We start from the raw sequence: 25,542 nt of genomic DNA, 5'->3' as shown, positions 1-25,542 counted from the left end.
GTTTGCAAATTATTTAACTAAATGTACGTATAAGTAGTCTTCTATTAGCTTGTATAACGTATGTAGAAAATGTGTTCCGGCTGCGACGTTAATAATACTTAATTTTTATGTCATAAATTTATCAGTATTAATACCTAACCTCAAAAATTAATTATTCATGTCGACATAGTTCTTAAAAAAATGTTTTCTTCAGATTGTAAACTTGCTTTAAAAATTAAATTTGATAATGGCCATCACTAGAAACAAAACTTTTGATTCCAGTCGAAAAAAGTAATTAATAAGTATCATAAAAAAACAGATTAAAGTAAGAGAAAGCCAAAAGTGTACATAAAATCTAAGGATATTATTAGAAATGACAGTTTGAAGGAAAGTAGAAGATCGAATAGAAATAAAAAATTGAAGAGAAATCAAGAATCTTATTTTGTTGAATCCATCGTACAAGTACAAGCTCTCAATCGAGTGGCCCAGTTTAATATTCCAAAAAGCACGCATTCCAGAATGAAAAATTTAAGTTCGGTGGATGATAACAAAGGACCACCAACTGTACTGTCGAAGACAGAAGAAAGATCTTGAGAAAAGGAGCAAGAAAAAAAATGATAGAAGAAGAACATTTGTCAAAAAAGCAGGAAAAAGGGAGATACAAAATTAAAAAAGAACAAGAACAAGAAATCAATAATAACATACACGAAAGAAAAAAGATAATTATACAACAAATTAAGGGCACAATGTAATATACAATAATAATATATTCATATGTGCATCATATTAAAGATTTAATAAAGTTCGATGTTATAGATCAGGCATAGGCAAATTTTTGCTCGATCGGAGGCATTCTCAAGGAATACCCTCACTCCTCCCGGTCGCGCATCTCGCTCCCCGTGGCGGTCATAGGCCGGTATAGGCTTTACTTCTGTCCAGGTACTAGCTTAGATTGGATTTAATATGTCCATCTACCACCCAGATTTGAATTATTCTTGTTAATACAATTAAGATATTAACCTAAACAATGATTATTTAATTTTAAATTACTTTACAAACTCTGAACTGTATATTAAAAATCTAAAAAAATTATTTTTGTTTATTTAAAGTGATAAAATTTAAAATAGAAAAACATGCTGTCCAGGCATAGAGCACTTCACCTTATAACCAATCGAAAAGGTTTACGCTGAAGACAGAGTGTTCTGTCGGTAGTATTCGGTGCTCAAAGGGTTAAAAATGTGCTCGGGCGCTGCGGATCCGCGCGCTTTATCGCGACCGACGTCGAAAAAAGCGACGCCTCGGTCTCGAGACGGATTCGCGACTGGCCGGAGAAAAACCTTGCGGAGACATTGTTTGCATTGCTGTTCCTCTCCGGACTTTTCTTCTTGCCGTTTCTCCGCTCCGTTTCGGCCGCGTTTCTACGCGAGATTCTTTTCGCTCAGCCGTTCCGTTCACCGACAAGAATTATTATGCTGTCTCGACGTTATTACCAGTTACTTGTCCCTCTTCTTCCACGTTCCGCACTCCAGTGGCACCCTGGAAAAGAAACCAGACAGAAACGGCTCCCTTGCGTTTTTTCCTTTCTCTTCTTGCGTGAAGAGGAAAATGAAATTTGAAATTGTTCTTCGAGTTTTGTCGCGTCCGAGGTCCTGGGCAATATGGCAAGCAAAGGGAACAATGTGTTTCCAGTTCGAAGGATTATTATATTTTGTAATTGATGCAGAAAACTCCGCATGAAGATCCGCAGTTTAACAAATGTGTTGCAGTAAGTGTTACGGGCGGACGTGAGCGGAATTCGGACTGTGGATTACAAAACGGGGAGGAAGTTGGATGAAACAGGGGTCGCGTTCTTGAGAAATTGTTTAAATGTTCATGCGAGTGGAATTGAAGATGATCTCTTAATTATTTGCTTTCTACAAGGAACAGTTAATTTTTTTTGGAGGCAGCGCTGGGGGATGAGCGTAAGGAACGCCCTGCGGTAAACCGCTCGGATAATCTCCCTGGTGGTTTACGGCGTTATCAAGCGGGCTGTAACGTCCCTGTAAAATTTATTGCAATCGAGCAGGGCGGCGAAGACATTCTGAAGGAAATATGTTGAACATCCCGCGGAAACTACCTGCCACGAAACTTCTTTCCCGATCCGGCCACGGAGTCACGTACCGGAAAAATGGCTTAATCCCAGAAGTCCTCTCACCTAGTTTCCTGACTCTGACGGTCTGTGCTCGACATACTCGTTCCCCGCATCCGTCGGCCTATCTATCCCGAATATTGGATGAGCCACCATCTTCGACCTCCCCCCCAAATATCCCTGATACACTTCGCTCGACAGTTAGGGAAATTGCGGTAAATACCAGGCCTGCTACTTTCCTTCGAAGGTCGAAAATCTCGAGAAGCCTCGATTTCTGCTTGAAGCTTCGTTCAAGACTTTTTTTTACGTTTTATATTCTGTGAACATTCTGCAAAATTGTTTATCCTTCAAAAGGGTCGAAGCTTCGGAAAAGTAACGGCCCCAATAAATACCACGAGCGAATTTACCTGTTTTTCCCAGAATTTTGCAGGGTGACTTTTGCCCGCAGGTCTAAACGACACCTGTTCGATCCGATCTCGACACGAGTAAAGGGAAACCCGTTCTGATCGGTGTACTTAGAGTGTAGGCAGAGAGATTCCGGCAACAATGTGGTAGGTACGCGGTGGCCCGAGATAATGCAGAAATTTCTAGTTCACGGTAGTTGTGTATTTATTGTTCCCGGGAGTTAACTAAAGCCGCCGGGCAAAGTAAGTGGATTTTCGAGCCACACCGTTACGTCACGTACTTTCAGATCTGCTTAATCTTCCTCTGAAAATTTGATCACGTGCCGGGGTACGAGACCCTGGCCTCGGTTCTTCTTGAAAATGAGACCTTCTTTACGTGTCCTTTGGTTACCGGCTTAGCACGATGTTAACATGGCGCGAGGTAATTCGTTCTTTGTATGCGTTGCCCACTTCCTCGGTTATTTGCACGGTTACCGGGGGGACTTGAATTATTTATAGAAAAAGAACCGTGACTCGGCTTGAACTGGTTCGTAAGGATCCTCCGGAAACTTTGTTACAGTTGTTCGATAGAAATGTTCAACTTTTCTATCTGTTTTACACATCCGAATAAAACAACACGCTATTGAAACGTTCGTTTCGCGTAAAGGAAAGTTTCCAGGCCAGACAAATTATTATGCGATACCTACAATATCCTCGTCCCAGCATTGTATAATTACCGACTGCCGCGTAATTACCGCGCACGTTTATTTCGATGTTACAAAGAGGCGCTAACGAACGCAGAGACGCAGACTATTGTGCGGATCCTACAGGACATACATCAACGTCGGGAAACAAGAGCCAAGGACCCGTAAACAATGGTGAATACTGCGTTAACATTCAGCGCGGCAGTCTTCTGCTTTTAACGCGGTGGATGCTCCGAGCGAATCGCAGTGTGTTCTTGCAAATGTCGATCATTAATTTCGCGATACTCATCGTTGGATGCTTGCATATTGTTTTGGGTCGCTATAATCATTAATAATTGGAATGCGGGAGTGAATGGATCGATAGAAACATTCTTCCTTGTTGACCTGTTCGATCGAAACTGGTGTTTTACTCCAGAACATCGATGCTCCCTTTTGAGGACATTATCCGCTAGGAAAGGAGAAACAAGGGATCGCGAGAGCTCGTATCCCAGAAGGAGATCGTTGGACAAAGGGAGTTCGAGAGGAACTGAGCCGAGTCGGGATCCGTTGAATGGGAGGCAGCATGTCAAGGGTGAAAGAAACCAAGGAGTGGACCAAGACCAAGTGGATCAGCTGCAGGAAGCTGGCGGAATCGGCCGCTGCTTATCGTCACGAGCGTCCTAAGGGAACGATAGTGTGTAAATCCATCGTGGCGGGCCATGGCGGACGTTCTTCCTCGGCCTGGTCCAGGAGAGGAAGGAGGATCTAGTAATTAACGAAGCTGTTGTGATCGCAATCTGGCGCACGAGCCGCCTCGGGCGGAAACTTCGTCGGCCGAACAGAGACAGGGATACAGGAACGGAGAGAGAGAGATGGTCGAAAAGAGACGGTAAGGGAGGGTGACGGTAGTGAGAGCGAGTGAAAGAGGTTCGCGGCGCATGCTACGAATATTAATGTGGCGCCCTTCATTGTCTCCGAGTTCTCTCGCCACTCGCACTGTTCTATATCCTTTTCTACGATCATCCTGGCACCGGCCTGTTAGCCCGCCTTCATCATCGATTCACACTCTCTTCTCTCTTCTCTCTCTCTCTCTCTCTCTCTCTCTCTCTCTCTCTCTCTCTCTCTCTCTCTCTCTCTCTCTCTCTCTCTCTCTCTCTCTCTCTCTCTCTCTCTCTCTCTCTCTCTCTCTCTCTCTCTCTCTCTCTCTCTCTCTGGCCCATTAACGATCCTGTGCTTTCTCCTCTCTCCCTCGTTTTTTGAACCTCTACCAAGCCGCTTATTAACGGCTTCAATTCTTCCGCCGCAAAAGTGGCATCGGAATTAAGATGCCTACCCACGGAATGAACGCTTTTCAATTGGACGCCCGATCCACGGCCAACGCATTGTGTCCCGATCGGGAGGAAGATCATTGGATGTCAGCTGACCTGGTTTTAGCACTGGAGATCATCTCCAAGCTGATATTCCTCTCGAATTACATTTTTAATGGTGCTCAATCTGAAACTGCCTCAACTATCGCAATTTGGTCAACTTCTAGTTTGGATACTCGAAGCGCTAAGTCTCCCAGCCGGGGCTTCTAACTTTCAGGGTTCACAGCTCAGGCCATTAATCCTGCGATTCTCGCTTTGGAATTGCTATGATTTTAATTTCCGGGTCATCAATTACGGAGTTTCCGAACTCTGAGGATGTGATCAATTGAGGGAGAAGGTGTTAGAAGTTAGATTTTGAATCGTGCGACACAGTTTAAACGTTTTTCCGTTCGATGCATTAATCCATTTTCCTCGAAAGAACTTCCTCTAACGACCCGACGCTTTATGCGATGCTCCGATAAATCCGTACTACGAGCGGAAAACCGAAGATCGCGAACGAATAAGTAGCTAGACGGTTCGCAGTGGCATCTCTACCTCCGGTTCGCCGCATTAACCCTCCCCAAACAAACGAATCGGATCTATCGTCGTTTCTGGCTGGTTTAATGCGCAGCGTCTTTCAATCTTTTCGGGCCGATAAACACAGGAACCGCCCGGCAAACGGCGAACTCAGACCAAGAAAACGGCCGCGATACCGTTTCCCGTGGAAGCCCGTCTACCTCGTAGAATTGCAAAAATTGCGACGATACCCGAGCATGGGATACGATAAAGAACAATGCTCTCTTAACGTCTGCACAATAAAACACGGGGGCGAGGGGTGGGGAGGAGGCTGTGCTCCGCAATCTTATGGTTGTCTTCGCAAGGACGGAAAACCGAGAGCAATGGCCCGGCTTCGAGAGACGAGATTATCGTCACCGAGAGCGGAATGGATAAACATAAATTTCCCGGTCGACAATGCAATCGGACGAATTGCCGTGGCAGGCAGATTCGACGTTTCGAGATAAAACGGTGTCGGCGGGACAATGCGAGAACGTCGACGGATACGATCGTCCCGTTTTCGGGTCTTTCAAAAAGGATTGTACCAGCCGATCCTCATTTGAAAAACTCTCTGGACAGCGGAACGGTTAGACGTGAACATAAATCGCCACTCTGGCAAGGTTTCTGCGCTTCTCTATGCTCAAGTGCAGCTTATAGATAGGAATACATCTCGTGTATCCAGTCCATCGACCGTCCCAGCATACCTTACCGGTCGATGCTATTAAAATTCCAATAACAGACTCCTCGTCTCCCATGCGATCCCGCAGAGCGCTTCCTCGGCGTTGGGGGAACGTTTTCTTATGCACAGGACTTTCGCATGGTGTACCCTTTGTTCCCCCATATATATTTCCCACCCCATGCGTACCCACGGTCGCATGCCAGGTATTCGAGGTATAGTCAGATCCCCCAGCGAGATGAGACGCATATTATCGGTTCCGGATGATCCTTTTTCAGATTCTTCTCTTCGGAGACAGACCGTCTCCTGCTACCCGACATAATAAATGTCTTTCTCCTCTCGACTCTCTTCTGAACGTCCGATACTCTGGCCAGTGCAACGCAGTCCAGTTTCCAGAGACCATGACCACGTGCGTGGACAGATAATTGAACATACATCAAGACGAAAAAGGGGGGAGGCACATCGCAATGCTGCGAACAACACGGCCCCGAAGAAAGACAGCTGGTCCCTTTTCGACTCGACAACGCGACGGGCAAAGGAGAGGGAGGAGAGAGAGGGGCAAGACGGGGTTCGCGAAGAAAAGGAGACAGAGGAGGACAGATAATTCAGTAGCAATCTGGTAGCTCTCGACGGTGGCACGACGATATAAATTCAGTAAACGCCGTCATTAGGGCCAATCCGAAATACCGGGCGTCTATTAAACCTGGAACTAAGATAATTACCTGCATTGGATCTGTCCCCTTCCATCTGCGAACGGGGGGCCGCCACGCTTCCCAGCTGCATTGTTACGTTTCTTGCTACCTTTCTGCTTTGCCACTGATCTTCCCCCGACCATCCTTCCACCGCTCACTTTCTGCGTTTCGATCCCCGCGAAACGATGCGACGGGACCAGGATTCGCTCCTCGTCGAAGGAGCACGGTGTCGATATCCTTGTTCTACCCTCGTTTGCGTCGCGTCGTCCCGGGACCAGAGACATTCTTTCGGACCGTTTACACGGATTGGTCGGGGGCACCATTGATGACGAGGGTATCCTAATAAATCTCGCGACCAGATTGTTGATCGGCTTAATGGCTGCTAATAACGTGCCGAACTGCTGGATACGCGACTCATCGAGGCTGATCATCAATGAACTGGCTGGAACCGGGATGTTAGCGTACTGGGTGACTTTATAGGAACGTAGAAATCACACAGTCGTGAGTAAATGTTCTGTAACACTTTGTGGTCAGCAACGTTTTTTATGGTATGTTCGAGGTAGTAAAACGTCGGCTTTGAAAGAAATAGTTTGAATATTTCGCATACGGCACAACCCGTTCCCGCTTAAGTGATACTGCCAATTATCTCGCAGAGTATTAAAGATACGGAAAAAATCTTTAAGCAGACCACTGGGTGGCCGAGATAAATCGGTGGAATAAAAATCTTTGTACCGGTCGGTACATTTCGATGAAGTGAATCATTCTATTTGGTCGGAAACCCTGAAACAGCAACTTTCATCCGGCTTTCTGAATCCGGTTTTCTTCCGACTGTATGGGGAATGATGGAATCGCGTGCATCGGCGCGGCGCACAGTGGGACCTTTCGTCCAAATCGGAGACAAAATCAAAGAACTTTCGATAGAAATGAGGTAGAGCGATGAAATTTTTTTTAAATTAAAGCTGAAACATTGCAGAATATGGGAAAAATAGGGAGATTATGGTAAGAACGTTTTTTAACGTTGAGAAAATTCGAGAAAATTGTGGTTTTCCCAATACCACGCGCGGAAAAAATTTTTTTTTAACATGCGACACATCATTCCCCGTACATTTTCTCACGCTGATTTCAAATCTGGTTTCAAAATTTATCTACGATCTCAGGATTTTGCAAGAAATCGATTTTTGTGAACACAACTTATGAAATCATTTTTTCATTGAAATGATTTGTAACCCACTAGTTTGAAGGAATATTGTATTCTCATATATAAAACACATTAAAAATAATCATAATGAAGTATTTGAACGTATTTTGAAACCAGATTTGAAATCAGTGTGAAAAAATCTACGGGAAATGATGTGTCGCATGTTAAAAAGAAATTTTTTTCCGCGCGTGGTATTGGAAAAACCACAATTTTCTTGAAATTGTGCAAGTTTAACGAATTTTCTCAACGTTAAAAAACGTTCTTACCATAATCTCCCTATTTTTCCCATATTCTACAAAGTTTCAGCTTTAATTAAAAAAAAAATTTCATCGCTCTACCTCATTTCTATCGAAAGTTCTTTGATTTTGTCTCCGATTTGGACGAAAGGTCCCACTGTGCGCCGCCGCGCGGCGGCGCACAGTGGGTCAAATCGACGTTCTAGCTGTTCACGGGCTAAAAACTCAAAGTCCTCATATCGATTTTTAACGAATGCACAATGTTTCTTAAAATGTCTATTGCATTCGAAAACGATAATATTAATTAAAGCTATTAAAAACTCTCGTTACAATAAACATTCAACGATCAAACTTTTTCAGATACATACGATTTATCACCGAAAAAATTCCTTTTCTTCATAATGATGTCCTGGAAAACCTACTGAAGATTCAGTGACCAATTTTTTTATATGAAGAATGTATATCTATGTTGAGAACGCACCAGGAACTAAACATCATTGTTCATAATTTATTATAAACAAAAATATTTAGTCAACTAAGGAAAATCATTAAAGTTTTTCACCTTTGACAAGGGATAAAGTTGTCATTCCCGTTGATTCCTGTATTCTAACATAGTGGAACATTTTCGGCAAGATCTCCTCTAAAAGATCGTGCAAAATTTAGATCCCAACTAATCCGAACTCCGAAGTTATGATAGTTTAAAGCGTCGCGTGACACGCAATTCCGCGGCGAGTCGCATTGCACGAGTCGCATTGACGACCACTCAGCGAGACTCTTAAGAGTGTAAAGACCTAACCCAGACCAATTTTATGGATTTTTTAGATTATACGACCATTGATAAACATTCGAACTTCTTGCTAGCTTAGTTGAATCATTTGTATTTGAAAAATATAGCATAGTATAGCATCACAGCAGTTTTTCCATATTGAAAAGACCTGTTTTTTACCTTTGTTAAGAGGAATTATAGTATAGATTTTTGTTTATTCATAGATAAATACAGTTATAAGCAGAAAATCCGTATGATCAATTGAATATATAGTCAGCAACTTTGTAAAATATAATACTTAATCTTGTTTGAATTTTCGTAATAATTTAAATGAGGCAGTAATAATACCTTTTTGTTATTTCATTAAATGTAAATAACCTTCATTCATTCAATAATTATGGATTACTCTTGTTTGAATGCCTGAATAACCAGTTTTCAATTATTCTTCATTATTCACACGAGTTTTCAGACATTTCCGGTGGTGTGACGAAAAAATATTTCTTACAAAATGTAATCAGTACGCAGTCTTTTACAAATATCAATACAAAAAATTTCCAAAAAAATTTTTTCCCAATAAAAAATTGTGGTCACCGTCATTATTTATTTATAACTATATATTGTTTATTCAATAATGTTATAGCTGACACCAAGACGAATCCAACGACCTATTTAATATGGTCTTTATATGTATATTGAAATAATGGTGAAATAGGCGTGAACAGCTAGAACGTCGATTTGATCCACTGTGCGGCGTTTCGCAAAACTTTACCCGTGTACGATTCGATGTAACGCGTCGTACTTCGACGTGGTTCGCAGATGGTCCACGGAGCCTGTGAAAGTGGTTCCGATGGAATCCTGTCACAACTGTACCAGCACACTCGACGACCAGTCGGCTGGCCAGGAGGATGAGTAAGAAACCCTGAACTACGTTTTTAGCGGGACGTTACATTTGTCGGATACCGGGCCCGAATCCTTGCTCCCTCGCCAAGGGAATGCCGAGGGAATGTCGCGAATTTTCAAAATGACGCGCTGCGAGTCCCTCTTGTATCGCGACAACCATTGTTTACATAGATTTTAGTATTTCTGTTTGTATCATGACTTTCGTAGATTTTCCGTGGGAATGTTAATGTTTCTGGATCAGTGTTGGGTGTTTGATTTCGGTATGAACGAGTGGTTCGTCGTCGCAGTGTACAACCGCGTCGAATTGATAAAGACGAGTCTCCATGGACAGAAATCTTTTTCTCTGCGACAGGTTCGCGACGCTGAAGAGGGGCCCAGTCGCCAGTTTCCCTTAGCATTTACAACCAGTGATTACTTGAAGATTGAGACGGGTACACCGTCCACGTAATCCTCACAAATTATCGTCGTCGACCACACTGGCTATTTCACTCAGTGGTACTTCGATATACGTTAATCTACGTCCTGGAATCCTCGAGTCCTTTCGCTTCATGTTTCTCTAGTTGGTCTGCGATGCTTTTTTCCTGACCGAAGAACGTTCCGCGAATAAGAGGCTCGTCGCTCTGCCTCGCGAAACTACGTTTCGGAATAGTGTTTCCTATTTCGCGGAATGAACGCGGCGAGCCCGGACCCGGCTTTAATTAAGACTCTCGTATCAGCTCGGCCATTTGCGTGCAATTTTCTTCGAGATAAGATAAGCGGATGAATTTCGGTGGCCTCGGAAAACTTTCCTGCCTCTCGCAATTAGTAACGAAGATTTTAATGATCGAGTCTGTGCCACCTACAGAATGTTTTCTGGAGTCCAACATAGAATATGTCACTAATTGGACGACTCGATAAATTTCGTAACGGGTCAACCATGGTTCCCTAGAACCTACTACACTGAGTTACCGTCGCGTGGGAAATCTTAAGATCACTATCAGCCATGTCTCTGGCGAGTAAAATCTAATTTTACGCATGGACGACCAGGCTGTCGGCCATGGAAGTGCCCGTTTTACCGTATTCGATGTTTCCCTTCCAATGTCACGACCTTACCTTTCCACCACCGCTACCGTTCCACCTGTCAACGTGTTACTGGTTTCCCTTACATACACGGACAGTCGGCTAACTATGCAGGGTGTCCCAAAATTCGTGAAAATCCCGAAAGGGGGTGGTTCCTGGGACCATTTCAAGCGACATTTTCCTTAGCAAAAATGTTATCCGCGGCTTTGTTTAGGAGTTATTAACGAAAAACACAGACCAATCAGGGCGCGACCTAGTCTATTGTCCATTGGCCGACTGTGGCAACTCGCGTCTAGGTCGCGCTCTGGTCGGTCCGTGTTTTTCGTTAATAACTCCTAAACAAAGCCGCGGATAACATTTTTGCAAAGGAAAATGTCGCTTGAAATGGTCTCAGGAACCACCCCCTTTCGGGATTTTCACGAATTTTGGGACAGCCTGTATACACGCCTTGTGGTCCGAATGTTTCGCTGTCGCGTAAAAATGGGGGCAGCAACCATAATTTCGTCCCGAGCTCGTTCGCCATGGTCGGAACGATTTTTCCATGAAGCGTCGCGTTTTCGCAGGTAGTCGAGGCGGATTGTCTCGGCGACTAGCATGATTGTCGGCACGAATTCAGCGGGATAGTGTTCGCCGGCGAGACCGGGTCTCCCGGGACCTCTTCCGGTAAACGATGGAGGTGAAAGGGGGCCCGGCTGTTTTTCGCTTATTGGATGAAAACAAATAAGGGAAAACTCATCATCCGGCTCGTCTCAACGACGCCGATAAAACGAATCGACCGGGATAAGAGAGCGGCGGCCGTGTATCTTCTTCTTTTTTCCACTGGCAATCTGTTTTTTTTCTCTCTTCTTCTTCTTCTTCATTCTCAGAGGTTCATCCAACCTGCGGGATCGTCGAAGCATTGTCCTTCGATCCTCTTCCTCCTCTGTTCTCCTCCGGTCCACTCTTTTTGCGGCCAGCCCCTGGACTTCGTCCCTGAGAAATTATAGTGTTCGCGTAGCCTCCCGTTTCCTCGAATCTCGTTGTTCCCTTGCTGATCCTCGCAATTAGCGACGCGTCGTTACGCGGAATTCGTTATTGCAAAATGGTGATTGTCCCCGGACCAAACTCTTCGTGCTCACGATAGCCGCCTTTGCTTGGCCACCGTGATCCTGATCGAGCATCCACGATCTCCAGATTTCAACAGATTTTCTCTCGCAAGTAATTTATTAAATAAAAGGAAAGAGGTAACCGAATGAATGATACTAGGTCCCTTGGTTTTACGAAGCCACTCTTTGTCATCGAGTCATGGAACGATGGCGTCGAATCGTGGCCGCTGTTTGCAAATGATACGATGACAAAGATGCAAATGCGTGCAACGGGGATATTGCACGCCAGCCTATATGCAAAGCAACGAGCTCTGTTGCATCTCTTGTGGCCGCGTCCCGTGACCGGCTCATAAACTAACACATTTTGGTTTCCTTTGATCTGCGCGTAGCTGACTTGTTGTCCCCCGGCTTTTGCAAACCGTCGATACCTGGAGAATCGCCGGCGGGGTAATTGGATCTCACAATTACATGGAAATTTAATTACCGCGGCAAATTAATTGCTCCGAAAAACGGCCGCAATTAGCCCGAGAAGTATGATACACTTGTTTCCTATACATATACACTGCCTCCCCATATATTGTTTAACCAATTTCACATCGGGTTAGATCCTCTTCGGTCTGATAATCTCGTACGATCCGCGTCAGACTGACACTGCGCAAAGAAATCTTGCTCGCGTCATTGTTCGTCAGAAGTTTTGGCATCATCGCGAGCCTGCCTATCACCGCGACAATAAGATGCAAATGTGCACGCGGTGCAGGCTGACGCCAGCGTAAAACATAATCTCGCGATTAGCGCCGCCTGGAACTGAACTACTCTTCCTGAACCACGATTCGACCAAAACTTGCTGAGCGTTCCTAAGCACCGGACTGAAATCTTCGAAATAAGAATCGTACTAAACTCGCGTGTGTGCACGTGTCGTAAAATCTGCAGTCCAGAGATGAATTGCAACGGTGCAACGAGAAAAAATGAAGAAAATGTAGTATGACTCGCGTTGAGACGCATCCACGGTACCTTGTAGCATCGTCCGAAATATATGACTATGGTTTATGCGGCTCTTCAGCTTCCGCGGCAAAGTAGGCCGATGATATCCAGCTTGAAACATGCCGGCTGAAGAGTCGCAACTTGCGAAGTGGATTACAGAGTTATACGGGCTCCGTGAGTGGCTGCGCCGCGGATGTTACGATTCATGCACATCCGGCGCAGGCTGCATTGTTATCATCCGCGAGTTAGACGTGTCCTTGGGACACTGCGTCTCCGCCGTTCCCTAAGACACGCGGCGAAACTCTTTCCTACAAATTGGCTCGCGATGTCCCCCATTTCGCTCTGATAACAAGGAAATTGCGTTTCCCCTGGATCGTATCAAATATTATTGGCCTTCTGACGCGAGAGGACATTTTTATATTATTTCAGAATTCTCGATATCCTAATTAATTTCCCCGGAGCTCTCATTATCGCCGAACGAGCCGTTCCCCCAGTCGAACATTCCACTGAAAAGGATTTTTCATCGAGTTACAGCAAACCGTGCAAACGGTTGGCGGCTTCCATCGCTCTCCAAATCCAAGCACTCGTTTACCATTCACCGCAGAATCTTGTTAAACGCTCGAAACTTACGCAACGTTCTCTTTCCATGCTCCCCTTTCCCGTCAATTAATCGAACGACCAAAATCACCGCTCTCTGTCTCACTCTCTGCCAGCCGAATTCATGCCGCCCGTGATTTATCACGCGCCCGTCGACGTCGATCCGTCCAATTTCTGAAAATTTGTTCACGGTTCCCCGTCGAATAGAACGAGAATCCGATGATAAGACTCCATGCGATCGTTTTTATCATTCCCGTTACACACGCGGGTTCGTGCATGAGTATCAGGCTCGTGAATTCACACTGCGCGGAGCTTAATCGCCTGGATTCTTTCTGTTATCTGTTTCGCTTTTTATACTGTCCGAAGCGATTTTACTGTTTCATTCTGTATTTCTGTGGAGCGTGCATTGTGAGACAAAATGTATTTGGAAGACGTGTCTTAATCAAGATTATAGATGATGGTTTTATTTTATATTTTCAAGACGCACAGTTTAATGACTAATTAATAATGACTAATGGCAAGGAATAGAAACCAAACAGAAAATGTTATTTCTTCCCTCAATAATTTTAATAGATGAGAAATCGTATATTGACATCTTCAATTTTTAAAATTTTCTTACAATTTTCAATTTCATCTACTCAATTTTGCTATAAAGGCATAGAGATCCGCAGTCTATTAATGACCATTGAGATTATAATTCGAGGAGTCGCTCATTCATGGAATTCGGAGAGGTCCGAATGCACTCCAGAGGGTCTAACGATTGCACACGTGTGCAGTCTTTCTATATGTGCACGCCAACCCCTTTAAAGGCAAAAACACGACAGAGTAATCAGGTGGAAAGTCGCGTTCGTCGGCGCAGTTTGCGTTTCACGTGCATGCAGGGGTCCGGTTCCACGGCCGATTACAGCGTGACAAATTATGTCACGCTAAAACGCCGCCTTATACCCGGCCAACAATGCAATCGTCCCCTTTCCTTCTCCTCGACGTCCGTATATACAAACGCGTATCGCCTGCGCGAAATAAAGCGCAACTTATGCTAATCACCGGCCCGTAGAAATGCACGTATGCCCAGGCGCGGACCAACTCATTCATAGAATTGCATTTCCGTTTGTTTCGTGAACTCTGCTCGGAATGTGTTCCGCATTTTCGGTGAACCGTTTCAATGTTGGACGAAATTTCGAGAGGGTTACATTTTTTAACCCTTTGCACTTGGTCGTCCCCTCCGATGCACCACCAAAAAGTTCCTGTACCTTTATTCAAAATATAGTTTACATTATTAAATATATATATCTAATCAATAACTAAACATTTAGATATGGTATGAGGTATTATACCAATTTCATATCCATAAAATTTCAAAAATCATAGGGTACCTATAGAAATATTCTAGATCGGAAGAAATGTTTAATTTTCCAGTTAAAATAGCTCCGACTGCAAAGGCTTAAATAATAAATAAAGTGCTTCGAGTTGAACAAGATTATGATAAATATTTTACATTCTCTGTATTGCAGTTTCTGTAAACAGCCTCACTGTTATCGCGAGAGCGTATCAAAGAGTTTCCCGTATTCTCGCCAGATGTACCCACCATGCAGTTTAAAAGTTCGACAGGATTTTTGTCCTCGCTGTTTCTATTTATTTTAGTGTGGAATGCAGAATTATCTAGACTGGATATAGCAAATAAAATAAAACAAAACAAAGCAATACAAAACAAAACAATTCAAAACAATATAAAACAACATAAAACAACGTAAAACAACGTAAAACAACACAAAACAATTCAAAACAATATAATGAAACGATCATAGAAAAACACACTGGACCATAAAGGTGTAATGTTTGTTCCATGTGCATTAGTTTAAAAAATAATGTTAGCAGTGCTCGAATTAATTAAAGTAGGTCAGGTACGAGTGGCATTTGTTTAAACAAAATTTTAAAAAAGATTTGCATCGGCCGGGAATCGAACCCGGGCCGCCCGCGTGGCAGGCGAGCATTCTACCACTGAACCACCGATGCTTATACCATAGCGATTCCTGACTCTTCTCTTAGCCGCTTCGAATTAGTATGTCATGCGTACAGTAAATTCTATTTTGCACGAAAAAAATACACAGTATTACAAAGAGAAATGCATTCCACATATAAATTGTACCGGAGTTTGATATCACGAGGTTGTCTACTAATTTTCCCGGAATACTTTCCATAGCGTTCTCGGTGGGAAACCGTCTTCCGCAAGTTGTTCAAACAACTGCTTATCAGTTGCGCAACGAGATCGAGATTCTCCGAGCGACGACGATGTCACTTGCACGTTAGGATGTTTCAACCAGAGACGGAAACAATACACTTTCCTCGTTACGACGTCTCGCATAGTATCAACTTTATTCAAAAACATTCAAGCCGTATCGCGGAGCTGCAACATTACCATAATCCCGCGGAACTACTTACTTAATCCTCGATCCACCTTGCTACGTCCATGCGTTTAACTCGGCCATTAATTTACTTGTAAAACCGCCACAATGCCGCATAAACAGCTGCGATCCTCTCCGCGAGATAACCGCGCAACTCTAATAACTACAGTCGTCCGCGGTAATTCCACAAAAAATTCGGAATTCATCTGTCTTATCACTAGCCACGAGAACCGTGATTGTCAAAATCGCAGTTCAGACTTCTTCTATATTTTATTAGATGATAAAAAACATAATTTTGCGATTTATTCGATTTTTTTTTATTAATTTCCTTCAGTTTCACTGGAACACCGTTAAGGTAAAGCAAAGGTACCAGTAGTTGACCATTTTACAAGAAAAACATAAAAAATAAGATTTTTATAAGCTGTACACTTTTTATGAAAGTGAACCTCGGATGCCATACCATCTGTTGGTTAAATTTCAAAACAATTGCATGCGAAGTGAAGTATGCATAGTAATAACGGACGTCTGAATTCATTAAGGTTAGTAATATGCCGATATACAATTTCTATTTCCTTAACGTTTCTGTTAAGGACAGCTGTACGGTTCAGGTAAAAAAATCCATACGTTGTGAACTTTTCGCGACTGAATTATTTGCTTTTTAAATTCTCACTTTTGTAGCATGCTGTGTTTTAGAGGATGACCACATGGTCAACTATTGATTGCATTCACGGTCAAGTATTGACCAATGTCCACTTTTTTAACACTTTACCGACCGATAGCCTATTAATCGGCTTCAAGAGGAAAACGAAGAGAACGAACTGTTGAATAACAATAAATGGCCTGCCTGGTTGCCTGTTGAAAAAGTTGTGAACGAACACGTAATATTTTTATATGAAGGAAAACATTTCCCTGAAGAAATTCTTCGTGTAACTAAAACTAAAGCGGTTATTTCATCCATGGAAATGTATGGGCGATTATGGAAGTGGCCAGAGGAGCCTGATGTGCTGGACTACGAGTGGAAGGCTGTACTTTCTCATATCAATGAGCCTACGAAATCGAGCAGAACTCGCAACTCTACTCTGTTCCTGAATTGAACTTTTTATGGAATTGATTTGTTTTATTTCTTATTTTATTCTTTAATTGTAATTTGTGCTGGTAATTGTTGAAACTAAATGATAGTAAAATGATTCCCAACATTATTGCTTTAACCCTCTTTCTAGTATAAGTGGTCAACTACTAACGAACAGAAGGTCAATTACTAGATTTTTCATTTTCAAGAGTGATCAACTTCTGAAGCAATTACTGAATTTTTAAATATGTTTCTTAAATTTGTATAAGTAAACTTTTTTTTAAAAGTGTGCTTGGTACATAATCGAGAAGACTTAAAGAGTGTCTTCAGGCATCGACTCTCGCTATTTGATGACAGAGCAAGTGGTTACTATTGTTTGCGTGGAAAACTTCTCTTAACTGGTCAACTACTAGTACCTTTACCTTACTCTGTTTTACGTGCGGCCCGTTCGCGTTCGATCAAAGTTCCAGGTACTTCGCGTTCATAATTCTTACCGAGACTTTGCAATATCATAGTTTATTAGTTTCCCCATGGTATTACACAGTTTTCCGCGCACTCGTGCGCTGGCATAATTTTCTATTCACCGGGGGAGAGCAGTAGCAAGTATTCCTCAGCGTCGAGTACCAAGAATACTTCTGATATTGAGAGGTGGATATTGTTTAAAAGAATGTCTCCGCCTTAAACGTAGCTACTTTGAAAACCCTTCTGCTCGTTCCACAGTGTGTAATATATGCATAGAACAGGCCGCCTGCAGGCTTTATTTCATCAGTACCGTGTCGTCGTTGCACAAGAGAATATTGCTAGGCGGACGGGTTTTCGCCTCAACCATCCCTGGAGTTACAAGAAAACCGTTTTCGAACCGAGAAGTTCCATTTCTCGAGGAGGCCTTAATTAACGTCCTTCATTCGACAACAGATTAGTCGCGGTTATAACGAAGGATCTCCGGGTATGGTTACCTATCTTCTCAAGTATAAGCGTATCGCGCCGTGTATAGTCCGATAACTTTCACCGGTTTCGCGATTCCGGTATCGCGGGAGAAGGTCTCGTCGCCTATGTCGATGATATGAGATCAGAGATAACGAGCGTTAACGCTGGAGAGGATACGAACTTTGTCGCAAACCGAGTTTCGCGAAGCTCTCGTTTCAACCCCATTCAACCGAGCCCAGCGAGACGCCTTCTTCGCAATCGTCAAACGTTCGACGACCCGAAGAGACGTCGACGCTGTGGTAACAACGTATTGGAAGTGGGTGTTAATAAAGGCACCTTTCGAATAAAACTTTTAACCACTTTAACTTTGTCTAAAGCGTTCTCGAGTACAGAATTGCTGCTGGTTCAGGAGCAATCAGACGTTGTGGTTCGCACAAACATTTGTGTATTTCACAGTCGGAAACGAAGCATACACGTATTGTAAACTCTTGGAACGTCCATGGTTCAAAGGTACAAAACAAAGTTCAAGGTTCAGAGTAATACTTCTCGATAAACGTTCATGATAAATGTTCATAATTCAAGTTCATGACAAGTTCACAATATGGTTCGTAATGAAGTTCGTAATAATGTTCCGTAACAAAGTTCGTGCTAAAATTCGTCATGATGTTTCGTATCAAAGTTCATAATGAAGTTCACAGTGATAATTGGTATCAAAGTTCGTAATAAAGTTCATAAGAAAGAACGAAAGACAGTTCATCAGGAAGTTCACAATCCACTTCACAGTTCAACTTCGCAACTCCCGCTGACAATTCAAGTTCGAGTCCGAATTATAATACTGTTTAACAAGACGCTTCGTAACGTTCGTATGATTCTCTCGAAAGCTCGTAAAGTTCTAAACCTATTTCTCCTGCAATTCCCGACCCAAGCTCGGAAAAGATCATTTCTTTGGTAGGGATAGAAAGGGAACCAATCACCAGTTCGGGGTGTAGTCCAAACTTGTGGAACGCCTACCAACAGCGTGATTTCATTTCTCACGCAAACCTCGTAAGACGCTGCACAAAGATCCCTTGTTCCACAATCTATTCCTAAAACTGGTGTCGCCTTTCCGCTGGGTGTGGGCCTGCGACGCGTCGCTTGTCATTGACCAGGGTACGGTTGGTTTTCCTTTCCGATGCGAAACAGGACACTTAACTTTCAACCGTACCCAAGTCCGTAACTAATTCTAAGGGCCAAGGATGCCAATAAATCACTCGAAACTGACGATGTTCCACTTGATCGTAGCACAGGCCCAGACACGACGCACAGTGGAGTATTTGCCCGATTTCAGCGGTCAAAATTCAATTTTAAAAATTTTACATAAATTGTACAATTTTTGTGGTTTGAGTTAGTTGAATGTCTGAGGAACAATCTCCCATCATTCATCTATCCATTAGGCACTGAAATTTGTCGGAAGTTGAAGTTCCGTTAACCCGCTGTCATTTCTCAACGAATTCACCTATTAGTAATTGTTACGTTATTTACATACACTAACAGATTTTTGTTTTATAGAAGTTTTTTTAGCTAAGTATAGGGTATACTTTTAAGAGAAATTCACTGTTGTACCATATACATGTTTGTAATTATTAATATTTAAAGATAACCAACGATGAGTCACTTTCTTGATGATTCTAAGATAGTTATAATGTAATAGTTAACGAGATATTATCGAAATCATTTTCTTTCTTCTTTTGATAATATCTCGTTAACTATTAGGTTTAGGACATACGAAGGTCAATACTTTTATACTCGAAATTTGATACTCTATCGATCTATGGTATAAAAGAGGACATTCTGTTGAAAAAAATCAAGGTGACCTTGAAATCTCCTCTATGCCTCCACCCACGCAGAAAATGTTTGTGCCACAACATATCCCCCTCTGAACCGTGCAAATTTTGTTCATAACATTTTTCCATACTATTATAAATAACGGAGATTATTCTTTGTGTAATAACTATTTTAAAAAGATATTTTCATTGTAAATGATTACACTTTTTGGTAGTGTACATAAAATAGACGAATAACGTTAAAATATTGATTATAATCCGCAGTACTTGATTGAAAAATAGCTAGAAACTTTACAATCTGATACGCTCCTCTTTATGGACAAATTTCGCATTGAAAACATCCGTTTCAGTAAAAACGGCATACAGTACAAAAAGTAGAAATCTCTCAAGCTTTAAAATGGTTGTTTTTTCATCAAATTTGGATAAATTTTAACAAAGTTACAGTAGTTTCAGTATTGAGCGAATTTTGAACTAGCTGTGGCCGCTGAAATCGGGCAAATACCCCACTGTGCGACGTCTAGACAATTCTAGACAAACTTTTTAAATCTTAAAACATTGACGGGCCTGTGACAGTCGTTCGAAAATGAAAAACCAGAATAAGTTCTGGCGAACGTGTTTCGGACGCCTTCTCCTTTCTGCAGAGCATCCGACGACGCAGAGACCCGTGCGAAATTTAGTTAGGGACGAGATACGCGAGTTGCCTCGTTGACAACTCGTTGACACGGTTCTTGAGCGCAACAGGGCTTAATTGATGCAGGAACGCGCTTTTACATCTGCGAATTCCCTCTTGTGTCCTGGTGTTATTAAAGTACTGATCTTTATGCAAAGGCTAACTTTAGAGGAGATTTTATAATTAAATGCTCGACTCATTTCCCCCCCGATGAATTTCGTTAAACCCATCCCCCTCGGATGGTACCAGCGTTTATTTACGAAACGAAACTGCTAAAAGCGAACAAAGCTGCGACTGAAACAAATCTATTATTTACGGACTCATTTGACATTAACTACAGAAAATTAAATAGATTTGATTACCTTCCTGCGCACAAGCTTCTCTATTTTTAAAATAGCTGTTTCATCGCGAGAGTATTCCGAGAACAATTTAATCCGCACGAGATTTTATTTTCAAACGAATCGTTACGAACTCCGCAATATGTGGATTCGCCAATAGAGTTGTCAGCCTTTTCGATTTCTCTTCGGGCCAAGCACATCTCCTTGGTGTGCGGCGCCACATCGACCCGTTCCGAGTTTCAATCACGTTCCCGAGTCCCCTGTCCCATAATTCTCGCAGCTGCATCGAAACCTGGCCGCTTGTATAAAGGAATCTCTAATTCCGTCGGTCATCTTCCCGAATCGCGTTCGATCGGATTTACGGCTTTCGATTCTTTGCGTCAGCGTCGGACACGAGGAGACAGAGCGGGCTTGAGGGATCGCTTTCTAAATCTCGAATAGCCCAGGGCCTGCGTCGCGATACGATGTCGTTGCCGCGAGAGTTCTTCAGGCGACACGATGAATCGTCTTTCGGGGACGTAGCCAGATAAAATGAGAAGTCGAGGACGGACCCTAATACGCGAGAACGGGCCGTGTAAACCGTCAATCCGGCAGTTCTGGTAACTTCCCCGTCAATCAGTGTAAGCCTCTTTTCGAGGGTTTAAGACGATGACTGCGGAGCCGCCACGGAAAACGAGCAGACAGAGCACCGGCGTAAATGTTTTCGGGATCGGAATGGAATGCTTGGCAGTTTGACCCTTCCGCGGGCCCGGGGTGGTCCACACACACACACACACACGCGCGCGCGCGCGCGCGCACGCACGCACGCACACACACAGTTTTGGATTGGGAGCAGCTTGTCATTCGGTGCAATCTGTCAGCGTCGCTTAATTCAGTAATTAGAATAACTTTTATATCTTATTATTATTATTATAATGAACAAGTATTAAATGAACGGGTACCATGGAAATCGCCGACACAGATTTCTCCGACAACATTTCTTCGACTCCAGATTTGTCCGACAACGCCTTTGTCCGACATTGACTTTGTCCGACAACGCCTTTGTCCGACAACGCCTTTGTCCGACATTGACTTTGTCCGACAACAAATTGGGACGACCTCAGTAATAACCAACAGTAACATTGTTTGACAACAACGTTAGCCAGCTCTGCGTATTTCTCCTACAAATATTACCTCAGTTAGCGTATTGCTAATTGTAAGATCCGAGACGCATCGTACGTATGCGTTAGAACTACAATTCTTTTATTGTGAAATAATTACATTTTTACATAAAAATAAAAGTGTTAGTGCACTGAATAGTTAAAGAAGAAAATGTCAGCATCATCTGTAGAAGGTACAAATTCTGCAAGAAGTAATAACTCTGGTATTGCAGAAATTATATTATCAAGTAAACGAAATAGTATCGAAAAAGAGCAACATACTGTTGAAATCATTCTAGAAAAACACGCAGTCGGCGAACAACCAGAAAAGAAAAAGAAGAAGGATAGACTCGCAGAGGAACGTATTCAACAAATACTCAGAAATCGTACACATTACACCACCACAAATTTTTTGCAGGCATTAGCACACAACATTAGATTATAATAAATTTAATGTAATTAATGTTTTTGTTACACAATTTATCGAACGTACTTAAAATTTTTGTTACATTGATCTAGGCAAGTTATTAACAACGGGAATATTATTCTCCTTGCAACTATTATTTTTATCGCACAATTAATTGAAAGAAGCTTAAAGTTTTGTTATTTATTATGTTAATATTTTCGTTGTCATACATGTTTGTGGTGTTATACAGTCCATCAAATGTAGTTGAAATTTTTGTTATATTCATTATTAGTTAAATGGACTTCCTTTTCGCTATTTTGAGGATAATATATTGTATCTAATACTTTAAGAACATATCAATTATATACAAATACATTCTGTTTGGTTTGGTTTCACTGTGTTTCTTGGTAAGTCTGTCCTCTCATTCACTATATCAAGAAAAAGTATGCATTGTATAATCGATGAGATAGCACATCCTTATTAGCGAACATCGTATGCATATCGTTGTAAATCGTGTTACTGTTGGTTATTACTATGGTCGTCTCAATTTGTTGTCCTACAAAATCGTGTCGGACAAATTCATTGTCGGTTAAAGTCGTTGTCGGTTAAAGTCGTTGTCGGTTAAAGGCGTTGTCGGACAAATCTGGAGTCGGAGAAATGTTGTCGGAGAAAACCGTGTCGGTGATTTCCATGGGACCCAAATTAACAGAGAGATAACAAAACATCACAGCCCTTTGAATAATTACAGTCCAGCGCGAAGAAGAGGTGTCGCCGTCGAGTGTAATTAATCTCGGTTGATCCTCTCGCCGAGAGCCTTAGTCGCCGGGGATGATAGCGTTTAATAAATGCTAGTCGGGGTATTACGGGCCGCAAAATATCCCGTTCCACGAGGTAACTTCGACAGGTTGAATAATCCCGATAGATTCTCGCCGGGAGGGCGACAATCCTCGCGATGCAATATGGCCGTTCGGGACGCGTCAATAGGAGCGTTCCTTCGGCTATAATTTGTCGCAGGTGGTCGTCCCGAGCCCGTTCAGTCTCCGGGAAATCTCAGCCTTGCATCGGGATCCGTTCAAAGCCCCGTGGTTTCGTCGTTTTGTCTTCTTCGGAGTCGTCGACGCGATCCCTCCTCCCCCCACACCCCCGCGTCTTTTCCCCTCGAAGATAAATGCGAGCAAAGGGAGAACGAGAGACGTCTCTCCGGGGCCGTCTTGAAATTTCATTTCGGTTTTTAGCGGTGATCCCTCTTGCCTCGCCGTATTTCCGGACCTCGCTATAATTAAATTCTCCCCGCAGATTTCACGGGATTTTGTTGTGAGACGCTCACGCGTTCACTGTAAGATTTTTCTACTCCATATTCTTCGTCGGGGAAAGTTGTAATTTCATTCCCTCGATAGTGTCGACCAGTGGCGAACGTGTACGGTCGAAAGTGTACTCCGGCAAGGCGAGGCGAATTAACTACAGACAAGAACAACAACAGTTCAAGATCGAAGATCGCCCGGCTAATTGCAAAGAAAACGGCAGCCGGCGAAGTTTACGTTTCATCTGTCCGCGGCAAGTACGTACTCCTCGGCCCCTTTCCCCGTGAATCGTCTCGCGAACAGAGAGGGCAATCCCGAGTTTCCGAATGATCGCGGAGAGCTCGAGCGGACCTGGGTAATTAGGGAAAACGATTTTCCTTGGGAACCGTGTACAGCAAAGTTTAATCGTCGGCCGGGGCTGCTCGTTGAATCGGAGATGGGTGGCGTGAATAAAGGATGGCATTAATTTTTAACTGGACGAACCACCTTGATTTTCATGCAGAATAAAAATTGATGATGCCAGCTTCGCGAAAATCCAAACCGGTTTCCAGTAAAGCCCAGTGAATCTCCTTATCTCCGGAAGCTACGGAACGACTGTAGCAGTTCGGAACCACGAACTGATCGAACACCCCTATAAAATTTGATTAACACTGCAGTATCTTGTCGCGGGAAACGCGATCCCTGTACATATCGCCAGGAAGCATGGCGACGCGTCGGATCGTTCCGTCGGCGGATAATCGATTTCGCGGGTAGACATATCGCGAATTTCCGCGAATCCTGTCGCCGCCGATAAACCCGCAACCTTCTAAACCCTTAAGAGGGGTGGCAGAAGGGTTGAGTCGGGGGAGTGCACCGATAACGCGGCTGCGGATCGACGTTTTAGCACGAGGTCAGGAGGGACGAGGCGAGATAAGGTGGAACGCGCGCGCGCGCGCGAGGAGACACGTAAATGGTCCCCGAAACGGATAAAAGGGTTCGATCAGCCCTCTGCCTCGCCGTCTCTCTCCTCCTCCTACCCCCTCTCGCCGTATACTGGATTATCCTTGAGGTTTTGCTGGATTACGAGCGAGTCCCTCTTCAAGGATCATCCGCCGCGGCGGTCATGCGCTGGCTGCGCGGAAAATCCATCCGTAGAGTGCTATCGACTTATCGACGTCATCCCCTCGATGGCCTCTTACTTTTTATGGGAAGTATCCTTTCTACTCGGACGTTTAGAATCGCAAGAAACTCTTCCGTTATTCTGGCTCGAGCAGCACCAGCAAGTCGCTGTTAAGTTCCTCGGGAACTGCAAGTTTCTTCACGTTGATGAATAAACGAGTCGAGCGGTGGCTCCGTTAATTAACCTGTTAACCGGTGATGGTTTGCGCGAGTGCTCATCTGGATAGACGTATTTAAAAATTCGTAGATGGCAATGACAGATTCCGACGTTTCACCGAGATGATTTTTATCACGAATGCATTCAATCCTATAGGTACAAGCGTACAGTAATGATCGTCAGTCTCTTCGCGAGAGCAGCTGCAGGCGGAATCGCCGAGTTTCGCCATCGGAGAATGTATTTTAATTTTCCGTGGATTGTATCCGATTCGTATGTATCTTCTAAATGGCATTCGAAACGCGGGAACGTTTCCTCTCTCGACGTCGAAGGGATCGGTCCCGCGAGAAATCGGGAAGTCTCAAGGCGCGCGAAATTGGAGGATATTGATTTCCCCGGAGGTACCCGGGCCGGGCGCGTATCCACAAAAAAGTGGACAAAAGGAGGAACGAGGCGACAGGAATATTTCATGATATCGTTGAACTTCCTCCTCCCGGATGAATATTAAAAAAGTGCGCAACTTACGAGGCAGAAAGAATTTTCTCGAGCATTAAATGTGCTTTAAGCCCGGCCCCGACAGAATTACTATCCCCTTCTCACGCTAATTTCGAACTTTTTAATGAGTTTAATATATTCGAGTGAAAAGAACCGAAGGGAATTAAATAATTCTAACCAGGCCCTCCAAAGCGAAAGCCTCGTTCTCGAGTGCTTCGTTCTATTTCCGCGTCAGGTCGCGTCTACCGAACTTGGATCGTCAAAATTAATTTACATACGAGGGAGAGGTATACACATAGGTACACAATTTAGGCTATTTGAAAAATGTTCGAGCAAATTTTTCAGCAGAGCGAGCCTGCGAGGCGAAGATACAGAAATCAGCGTTAACAGCGTTTC

General features: G+C 43.4%; 1 protein-coding gene and 1 non-coding gene across 2 annotated transcripts in view; one reads left to right on the top strand and one right to left on the bottom strand.

Annotated features, from left to right (window-relative positions):
* The window catches only part of Alpha-man-ia (alpha-Mannosidase class I a), a 679,808-nt gene that overhangs the window by 37,551 nt on the left and 616,715 nt on the right, over nt 1-25,542 (top strand). The gene's annotated exons all lie outside the window — the stretch shown is intronic.
* Nucleotides 15,207-15,277, bottom strand: Trnag-gcc (transfer RNA glycine (anticodon GCC)). Its single transcript has one exon. It is a non-coding gene; the product is annotated as a tRNA-Gly (tRNA).

Source organism: Lasioglossum baleicum, chromosome 10 (genome assembly GCF_051020765.1).
Source record: "Lasioglossum baleicum chromosome 10, iyLasBale1, whole genome shotgun sequence".
Lineage (NCBI taxonomy): Eukaryota > Metazoa > Arthropoda > Insecta > Hymenoptera > Halictidae > Lasioglossum > Lasioglossum baleicum.
The sequence above is the reverse complement of the archived record's forward strand: the minus strand, read 5'-3'. Positions and strand labels throughout refer to the sequence as shown.